The sequence below is a fragment of the Dermacentor variabilis genome, chromosome 7 (assembly GCF_050947875.1).
Source record: "Dermacentor variabilis isolate Ectoservices chromosome 7, ASM5094787v1, whole genome shotgun sequence".
NCBI classification, from domain to species: domain Eukaryota; kingdom Metazoa; phylum Arthropoda; class Arachnida; order Ixodida; family Ixodidae; genus Dermacentor; species Dermacentor variabilis.
Window position 1 is genome coordinate 95,767,779 of NC_134574.1, and position 11,139 is coordinate 95,778,917.

Below are 11,139 nucleotides of genomic sequence, written 5' to 3' on the forward strand. Positions count from 1 at the left end.
GTTACACAATATTAAAGGCACTAGGAATACAAAGCAATATATGAAGGCACACGAACACCTGTTACTGTTAAGAGCAAGGAATACCGTTCATGAAAATGATATACAACATGGAAAAAATGCACGATAACATACACTATTTATCACATACACTACATCACTCGTTAACGGTATTAAATGGGAAAAGCATGAGTAACTGAGAGCGGAACGTGTCGGGATTAGATATGGAGGCTATGTTATCAGTGAGGTCATTCCAGAGACGGATGGCACGTGGTAGTGCCGATGAATTAAATGCATTTGCTTTAGCGTGTATGCGCATGAAACTGAACTGATTATGTAATCTGCGTGAAAAAGAGTGGGGTATTTGTAGTTGCAACCGGGTTCGTTTATTAGTGTAATTATATTTGTGGAATAAGCACAGAAGCGCGATGTTGGGGCGGATATCTAATGGCGGCAACAGTAGGTCTAGTTTAATTTGTGTAATGCTCGAGTTTATACTCTAGTTACGGGGTATGAAACGGGCAGCTCTGTTTTGTGTCATTTCCGTCATATTTATTAGGTAATTTTGATGAGGGGACCAAATTGGGGAGGCGAATTCTAACTGTGGCAAAATGAATGCTTGGAAAGCGAGTTTTCGAATGTTTGGCGAGGCATTTCGCAAATTCCGTCGTAGATGGCCAAGAGAACGTGATGCTTTGGTGCATGTAAAACTGATGTGTGGGGCCCATGAAAGATTCTCTGTAAGAACAACTCCAAGGTACTTATATGATTAAGTGTGGGAAAGCATAGTGTTATTAGGATGATACGAAAATTTAGAATTCGCGCATATAATCTATGAGAGCCTTACAGAGAAACTGATTACACTCCGCAGGTTTCTCGATTATGTCATTGATTACAAGGATGAGATCCACAGATTATTTTTTCCTGAAGTCATGGAGCTTTTTCTCTTGGTTGATTGAAGTGAATTGTTGCTCCTTCTCTGGTTGAAAATATCTGGGTATATATTTTATGCAAGAGTGAAATTAAGCTAGGGGGTGTTCTTTAAGTTAATTCTTTAAGTTAATTCTTTAAGGTCTTCGTTCTTAGGGATTAGATTAATATTGGCTTTCTTATAGTTTTCTGGTACACTTGAATTGGTGAGGCATCGCGTATAAAGGGCGGCAAGTTTTGAAGCATAATATTTCCTCCATTTTTTTATTAAGCTGACTGTTATTCTATCTTCTTCTGCCGCTTTTTTCCTGTGTCGCACCTTTGCAAGGACTTTCTAACTTCATCGCGAGGTATAGAAGGAGGCTCTGTATCCTGTTTATTACTACTTCGAATGAAGGTAGCTTGGCTGCTTTGCGTTCTGTGAAGGTAATTGAGGAATAATTTCCCTGTTTTTACTATATAAGATCGAAATTGCCGATTACCTTACCCTGCTTATATTTCAGTGCGCACATGTTGCCTTGTCTTATGCCAAGTTTTTTCCTCACTGATATCAAACTTTCTCAATCTTTCCTACGTTGTAATTTCGAGTATCCCCTTTCTTTTTGTTGATCAGTTTTCGCAGTTTTCTGAATACTCTCTGATATATTGAGCGGGATACTTTCATGCTTTTTCTGTTCTTTATTAGGTAAGTTGTTACTAGGGAGAGCTTACCTACGGTTTGCTTTGACGCCTTGCCTGCCACTTCAGGGCTGCTTCTGAAACCAGCCTAGTTACGGGGTCGTTCATTACCTGTAGGTTATCTTCAGTTTTCTTTTCAAGAGCTGCATATCTCTACAGTATTCAATATACGCTGGGTGTCATAACCTTCTGGCAATCCTTTCGTCCTTTTCTTGCAAATGCTGCCCATTAAGATAACACAAGTTTCCGCTCAATCCCCCTTTCATTATGGAGTTGGAGCAAAAGCAGCAGAAGCCTTTGAACCTAACGTTTGCGAAGTGGTTAGCCTGGATGTAGTGACGACGGCCCTCATTATCAATGCCTGACTGTGGTGGTTTGGAGCGTTCCTTCAGCTCAGATAAACACAAGTTTCTGGCGGCCATTGTCCCGTCCCCGTGGCTTTAGAAAAACAGTTTACCTATTGCACCTCAGCGGTATCCGGTCCTTGCCGTGTCGATGACAACATGCAGTGCAGAAGAGAACCACGGAACCCTTGATTTCGTTCCCAAGAAATATCCCACTTTACACCACCTGTTATCACGGCCTTGCTTACTTAAATCTCCTCAGCAAGAAAAAATTATAGACAGTAAAACACACAAACAGAAAGTGAAAAGTCTGCTAATAATAAATTTTTCAAAACGCTTCATGACGAATCAGTCATAAGAAATTACAAACACCAGGGTGTCTTTCCGGAATAAATGTCAGCGCGAAAAGTGTAAAAGATTATCGAGATAGATTGGCGTTTCCATACAGAACGGCAGGTAACTCCACACGTGTCCGCACTGTGTTGTGCTATGCTTATTCACTTTTAGGTAGGAGGACAACAGAAAAAAGTGATTACTGATTATAATCAAAAATAGATTGTGAAGTTGTACCGATCCGTTACGTTGTGCTATTTCAACAGTCACACGCTTCGCGCAGTGTCCTCAAACACTTTAGAGCCGCCTGTATATTTACATTGGCGATGATTTCACCGCTACAAAGACATTGTCATGAGATAGTGTTGTCCAACTGACCGGCGCGACGGAAGACACTTGCTCTAGTTCCGTTCCCGCGCATGCCGAACAGCATAACAAAGGCCTGAAATATTCTGTATCAATCCAAGTGAAGCAAATGAATGGCATACAGCAAAAAAGGACGTCAAGATTCGATAGCCACAGGTTCCTGCAAGAGGCAATTACAGCGACATAAATGAAAATGTGCGAGCGCACTGATCGTTGAGTTGAGATGAAATGATCGTTGAGACCACGTGCGATCCCGTGGTTAAGTCATTGGTTGCAGTTTTAAGGACTGCTTAGAGCACAAATAAAATTATTGGCTTCTTTCATGCACAAAAGCGACTCGGTGAAGCCAATTCCACCACATACGGTGGACATGCATTGTGTTTAGTGAGAGATGGCTTGTCAAATTCATTCTGCGTTGCCAATTTGGACAACATCTTTTATTTGGCAGTTGTCAGCTTCTTTTGTATTGAAGGGACTCTTTCATTTCATCGTTAGCAAACAAAGAATCACCAGCAGGTAGAGATATCCATTATTCTACAATGGCATGTAACTTAAGTCCACGGTTGAGCAAGCTTTGCCGCTTCTGGGGCATTTCTCCTGCCGCACATTGTGCGTTTTCGCCGAGCGGTCGTGCTTAACGTCTACCCTCTGGCGGCTGCACTAAAAATTAACCATGCACAAAGACAGCTCCTTCTTACCGAAGACAAGCGGTGAAGCCCCTCAGCGGTTCTTCTACACCAATGCCGCTCTCCATGATCAGAGTGCCCAGAACAGCAGTACTGCTGGCAGCGCGGTTGGTGAAAGACAATTTCTGCGGATAAATTTATATCAAACATATGTTGAATGCATCAACGTTTCGGTGAAACGTGTGTTTGTTCGATGACCCCAAAATCACGACAAATCCGACATCCCACTATGTCTGTTCTGCTAGGTGCTCCTAGTGTTTTGCGTGCGTCATTTCCTTCGCGAAATTTCTTCATAGCTTCAATATCTGATGCAAACCCGTGTGACATCCCACTAAGTGTACATGGCAAAAACGGTGCTTATCCGGTATTTCTCGCCTAAAAACTTGCATACACTGTATATCTGAGTTATCGTAATGTTATAACATTACCACGATTTCCGGGACCGCGAAAGTCGTTCTGATACATATACGTTGATACTATACTTCTTTATTTTGCAGGCTGCATTCGCAAATCTTTTGTTTCGTAAGTGTGCATTGTGACTGGCAATCAATTTTTGCTGAAATTGTGTCCAACAAACAAATTGCTAAAACATTTTAATGCCAAAACTTCGAGTGTAACGGCTTTCTCTTTATAATACAGGGGCGTTCTGTTATTACCGAAGCGGTTGCACGCACATTCGCTGCTTAGGTGGAACTTAAATTACGTTATTGGCCCACACGGCTGCTGCGAAACTGGCTGCGTCCATGCCAAACAAGGTGCTACTTATGATCATTTCGTCCTCCATGTGAAGTTCATAATGTAGACCTTCCCACGTTCTCATCGTGGCTGCGTGACCGCATGAAGACACTTTGCATTTCACAGGCTGCTGCCTTTAAACTTTAGGAACACTGGTTGACGCACAAAAATCCACCATGGGCTAAAGATGCGTGACTTTAATAGACTGAACGCAGGGAAATTAAAAGGTACCTGTATTTACCTCAATGCTCACACTTTCAAGTGTATATCGTTTGATGCATATATGTGTGGATATACGCCACTAAAACAATGGGCACTTGTGGTGTACTAGAGGGGCTTCTGGAAACCGTAACTGGCAACATATTACAGGCTAACACTCTCGAGTGAGCCTGATTTGGCAGGGCTCTTTGAGGAATTGTCACGTATAGCCTGGGATAATATTGGCCCTAAATGAGGTTACAGGAACTGGTGAGGCTTGCAGAGTCTAGGTTAGCGGCTAACGTACCTGCTTCAGAGGTCTTCCAAGTAAGGAAGAATTGCGGGTAGTACTAGTAATCCATAAGTACATAATGGGAAACGTGGATGAACCAAACTGAATGATGAGATGGTAGAGCCGTCACATTTGGGCTAATTAGTAAAAATGTATTAGTATGAGTAGCATGTATATGCTCAAAGATGCCGTCATGCTATGGTATGGTATGAAAAACTTTATTCAAGTGGTCCAGATGGCACTCTTTTTTCTAGCCTGAAGTCGGCCGCTCCCATGTCGGGACCGAAAGGCCTAGGCTCTCATGATGGTGAAAAAGAAACTGTTTAATAAAATGGTGAACTAGCAACAATAAAGTTGCAAACGCAGTAAGGAATTGTCATCCGCTAATTGTATTCAGTAAGAGTGGAAAAGGCAGGCTTGGAAACAAAGAAGTGGCTAGTACAACATCGATTGCAGTAGATTTAGATTGGGCATGTTGGCAGAATTTGCGGTAAGGAAAAGACACGCAAAAATCAATACATTTTTTGAGGAAGCGCAGTACCCGCACAGACACCTGGAAAAACCCTGACAGAGAAACAAGAAATTAAATTGATTTAATACTCCCTGCTGATTCCTCTATAATTGAGAATGCAGAATTGTCAGGTAGGGTAAAGTGGAGTAATGTGGAGTGAGTGACATTTACGATTGCTATCAATTTTAAGAGCGAAAGACCAAGATGAGAAGAAACTGGCCAACTTACACTCAGTATGGGAAACAGCAGAGAAATTCAGATTGCTGCTCGCAAGAGATCCGTAGCTTTTAAACAGGAGGATGAAGATAGCATAGAGGTAATAAAAGAAAGCCCAAATAGCTTTGTTCCAGAAGTTTCAATTTGAGTGGAAGGTAGGGTACCAAGGCAACCTTTGACTAAACTCTCGCAAGTAATGAAATGGCTAATACAAAAATAACAATGCATGAAAGTGTCTAAATCAAGAGATCAGATAAAAGTTGCTGAACTGTCAAAGCTAGTAAAGAAGAAGAAAGCAAACTATATTCGAAAATATAACATCCGAAAGATTTAGTAAGCAGTAAATATGGCTGCAAAATGAAATCAGAGCGATGAAAAATTAGCATTGACCTGGCAATATGTACACAGTGAAGGGTTAACAGGATAATGCAGTGAGCTATTTTAATAGTACTGTTAAAGGCGCAAAAGGCTATACGGCATTCGTGTGGCACTTTAAGAATCGTACTGTATAAAGTAAGAATCACACGAATTCTGCAAACGGGTCTGACATATTTGCCGGCAATGTGTCGTTAGCACTTGCTCAATTAGGCAGAAGTGAGGTTCACTCGTCGGAAATGTTTTTTTTTTTTTGGTGAGCATATCCGGTCACAGACATACTCATGTACTTGCATCTAATTTTCTCTGCGTGCTAAACTCACTTGTTCCGGTCGTTCGTGGCTGTGCTGTTTCAGTGCCATAAAATTTTGATCAAGGTAGGCATTTCCCATTAAAACGTGAACTTCGTCGGGTGCCGAAGAGTGGTCGGTTTAGAGGTTAGCTGACCGTGACCAAGAAAGTTTTAGCAGTTTGTGGTATTTATTGAACAGCAGAGGTAGTGCAGTAGTGCACCTCAAGCGCTCTAGTGCTGAAAGGAACAAAACGAACTTTTCTGTATTGAAGCAAGATATTTTGACAGAATAGCCTGTCTGGCTGGGTCAATCAGTTATGACTTAGGAGTGGCTGCTCGGGTACTTCTTGAAGGGATAGTGATGACGGGGATGTCAAGGCGTAAATTTTGTAGTCATGCACGGGCGTTTATCTTTTTCTTTTCATTTTTCTCTCATAGGCGCCAGTGCACGGCGTAGAGTGGCTCCGCGTAGCGACAGTCGGCAGGCTGGCTTGGACGAGAGCTCCGCGTTGTATGCTACGTGTACGCTCGGTGGTTGTTGTTGATGAGTGTGCTCAAGCTTGCACTACATGTTTAGCATGACACTGCGCCTTCAAAGTGGCAAACTCTATAAGACCTACTGATGAGATTTAAGTCAGGATTGCTGCAGTTTGTGATTCGTTGAGGCGGATGGAGGGTCGAACGCGATCTGTGCACGCTTGTTTGTGCTCGCAATAAGCCTCACAGATCAGTTGTTTATCTCGAAAAATCGTTATAATCGTTATAATCGTTATACAAAACTAATCTAACTGCAGAATAAACACTGGAATTAGCACTGTCATCAGACATAAGGCAATCATTCAAGACGGAGCACCGCTCAGCTATGGAATAAGTTGCACTCTTTGCTTTGAGAACAGTTCAAATTTTTATCCGTAGGCATTGAGCGACCTTATCGCTTCTTGGACGAGGTTCTCACGGCGCGAATTAAATTGATAAATAGAATACCTAGAAATTCGTCCTCACCGGATCAAGATGTCGATAACAGTTCTTGAAATCATTATGACTATTTCATAGTTCACAAAGCGAAATATACGTCGTTAGAGGTACGTGTTCCTTTCCGCATAACATGGCCCTTTGCTGCTCGATGCCGTATCTTTACATGTGGCCAAGCTAGTTATATACCGTATTTCATCATATCGGAATTCACAAAGTCGTGTGCGGAAAATAGCATTGACGATAGTTATTCAGCTAAAATACTTAAGGGTCTGACATTTCTCGATGGACAAGTTGAAGGATATTCAAATGTAACTAACAATTATTTTACAAAAGAACTGCTCATTTACTTGCCTTATACCACACATTGCCGTTATAAATTGAAGCAGGTGGCTTGGCAAAGTATACCAGCGCGAAATGACTTCCAAGAACCATGCGTGCTTCGATATATTCTTTCCCAAATCGTGCGACGAAATACATTGGCACTGCAGTTACTTTTGCACTAGAATTCATAAATATTGCCTTCGGTAAACCAGTAAATGAAATAATAATAAATTTTCCAGAAGTTTCATGGCACATATATCGTAGACACTTATATCTGCGCTAACCCTGCCATCATGCAAAATGTGGACGTGGTCGGCAAGGTGCGCTGCAGTGACCATAGGATGGTAAGAACTTGAATTAGCCTAGACTTGAGGAGAGAATGGAAGGAACTGTCATGTAAGAAGCCAATCAATGAATTAGCGGTAAGAGAGAAACTAGATGAATTCCGGATCAAGCTACAGAACAGGTATTCGGCTTTAATTCAGGAAGAGGACCTTAGTGTTGAAACAATGAACGACAATCTTATCATCATCATTAAGGAGTGTACAATAGAAGTCGGTGGTAACTCCGTAAGACAGGATACCAGTAAGCTATCGCAGGAGACGAAAGATCTGACCAAGAAAGGACAACGTATCCAAGCCTCTAACCCTACAGCTAGAATAGAAATGGCAGAAATTTCAAACTTAATCAACAAGCGTAAGGCAGCTGACATAAGGAACTACAATATAGATAGAATTGAACATGCTCTCATGAATGACGGACGCCTAAAAGCAATGAAGAAGAAACTAGGAATAGGCAAGAACCACATGTATGTGTTAAGCGAAAAAGCCGGCAATATCTATACTAATGTGGATGAGATAGTTCAAATGGCTGAGGAGTTCTATAGATATTTATACAGTAATAGTGGCACCCATGACGATAATGAAAGAGAGAATAGTCTAGAGTAATTTCAATTCCCAGAAGTAATACCGGACGAAAAAAAGAAAGACTTTGGAGCTATGCAAAGGGAGAAGGGAGCTGGGAATGATCAGGCAAAAGCAGATTTGTTGAGGGATGGTGGGAAGGTTGTCCTAGAAAAACTGGCCACGCAGTATGCGCAATGCTTCACGACTTCGAGCGTACCGGAACCTTGGAAGAACGCTAGCATAATCCTACTCCATAAGAAAGGGGACGCCAAAGACTTGAAAAATTATAGGCTGATCAGCTTACTGTCCGTTGCCTACAAAGTATTTACTAACGTAATCGCAAATAGAATCAGGAACACCTTAGACTTCCGTCAACCAAAAGACCAGGCAGGATTCCGTAAGAGCTACTCAACGATAGACCATATTCACACTATCAATCAGGTGATAGAGAAATGCGCGGAATATAATCAACCTTTACATATACAGCTTTCATTGATAACGAAAAAGCGTTCGATTCAGTGGAAACCTCAGCAGTCATGGAGGCATTACGGAATCAGGGTGTAGCCGAGCCCTATGTAAAAATACTGAAAGATATCTATAGCTGCTCCACAGCCACCGTAGTCCTGCATAAAGAAAGCAACAAAATCCCAATAAAGAAAGGCGTCAGACAGGGAGATACGATCTCTCCAATGCATTCACAGTATGTTTACAGGAGATATTCAGAGACCTGGAGTGGGAAGAATTGGGGATAAAATTTGATGGAGAATACTTTGGTAATTTGCGATTCGCTGATGATATTGGCTTGCTTAGTAACTCAGGAGACCAATTGCAATGCATGCTCACTGATCTGGAGATGCAAAGCAGAAGGGCGGGCCTAAAAATTAATCTGCAGATAACGAAAATATTGTTTAACAGTCTCAGAAGAGAACAGCAGTTTACAATAGGTAGTGAGGCACTGGAAGTGGTAAGGGAATACATGTACTTAGGACAGGTAGTGACTGCGGATCCGGATCATAAGACTGAAATAATCAGATGAATAACAATGGTCTGGGGTGCCTTTGACAGGCATTCTCAGATCATGAACAGCAGGTTGCCATTATCCCTAAAGAGAAAAGTGTATAACAGCTGTGTCTCACCAGTACTCACGTACGGGGCAGACACCTGGAGGCTTGCGAAAAGGGTTCTACTTAAAGTGAGGACAATGCAATAAGCTATGGAATAAAGAATGATGGGTGTAACGTTAAGGGATAAGAAAAGAGCAGATTTCGTGAGGGAACAAACGCGAGGTAATGACGTCTTAGTTGAAATCAAGAAAAGGAAATGGAGGGCTTGGGCAAGACATGTAGTGAGGAGGGAAGATAGCCGATGGTCATTAAGGGTTACGGACTGGATTCCAAGGGAAGGGAAGCGTAGCAGGGGGCGGCAGAAAGTTAGGTGGGCGGATGACGTTATGAAGTTTGTAGAGACAACTTGTCCACAATTAGTACATGACTGGGGTAGTTGGAGAAGTATGGGAGAGGCCTTTGCCCTGCAGTGGGCGTAACCAGGCTGATGATGGTGATGATGATGATATCGAAACTCGCGTGATCCATAGAAGCGGTAGCATGTGGATATGCTTTAACAACCTTCCGGCTACAATTTACACTTGAAATGTGCGCCCTGAAATAGTTAACTATATAATAAGTCATTTTACTTACCTATGGGATAAATGCATTTTGATTTGTCTGTGAAATATCGTCCGCCGTTTGAGTTCTCCTTATGAATTACAATAAATATGTTATCTACCAAATGTTGCGTTTAAAGAATCAGTATGTTCTAAACAACACTCACATGTAGTGAACAAGAGGATCTCCAACGCCAACCCAGCTGGCTGCACACACGTCCACAAGTGCATGCTTAATGCTCATAGTGCATATTGAAGCCTTTTAATTGCATACGTTTAACCTATCGGAAATGCGTACTGATATACAATGACCTTTCTTGCCGTCAATGCGAGCTCAAGGCCTCAAAACTACAGAAATATTAGAATATTGAAGGCCACAATGCCTCAGATAATGATTTATTATGCTTGTAGCTACGAACTAGCTCAGTATGAAACGTGTGTCATGTCCTTATTGCTTTTATTCATAAGCCGCAAAAGTTTTAGGACCTAGTTCTTCAATACGTCAGCAAAGTTAACATTTGTGCGCGACGTCAAGAGTAGCAATGACTATAGGTCTAGTTTTCCGAAACATATGTTAGTATGAAGGAAATAAAAAAAAGCACCAGATCATTGAACTTCATTTCTATCAATTAACACTTTGAAAGGTCAGGCAAGTCGAACAAACAAAGGAAAAAAGCCTGTCATAAAGTCAGTTCGAAGGCGCCGGGGGGACCCACGTTGCTAGCTGAGAAACAATGAGTTAATGCATTACTGATCGTGGTTAAAGGAGCCCTCTGCTCGCGAGCTCCCCACATCAATTCATGAAAATGGCGATAAAGTCAGTTACAAGGAGCCAGGGTTACCCACGTTTCTAGCTGAGAAACAATGAGTTAATGCATTAGTGATCGCGCCTAAAGGAGCCCTCTGATCGCGAGCTCCCCACATCAATTCGTGGGAATGGCGAATTGTTTCTCCTTGGCTACAATTGCATTTATTTAGTAAAGGTTGGATCATTTATAATAAATATACCGGACCTAATCACTTGAGGATGCAAATGCTCAATTTCTTTTATACATATCGAAACTGCAAAACCGCCATCTTCCATTGCCTTCCTGTGTGAATCTAGCGGCTTTTTTACACTGGATGGCACTGGGGACGATTGCGCTCGCTGGGAGTCAAAGAAATACCAGTGACTGCTGAATAAGAGCTGGGTAACTCTGGGCGAGACGCTGGTTTCCCTGTCTTGGTGCTGGGCGGCACTGGTTTGTGCTGCGTACGCGCTGGCTATCGCTGCAGTTCGCTGGCCCGAACTGCAAACAGCACTGGTTGCGTCAGTGCAGCAC

General features: G+C 42.1%; 1 long non-coding RNA gene across 2 annotated transcripts in view; it reads right to left on the bottom strand.

The window, feature by feature from the left end:
- The window catches only part of LOC142586948 (uncharacterized), a 72,166-nt gene extending 62,017 nt beyond the window's left edge, over positions 1-10,149 (bottom strand). For both annotated transcript variants that reach the window (XR_012829313.1, XR_012829312.1), the window contains exons 1-2: positions 9,985-10,149; positions 3,347-3,459 (exon numbers count right to left, since the gene is read on the bottom strand). This is a non-coding gene — a long non-coding RNA (uncharacterized LOC142586948). The remainder of the gene's footprint in view (positions 1-3,346; positions 3,460-9,984) is intronic.
- Between the last annotated feature and the right edge of the window lie 990 nt (positions 10,150-11,139).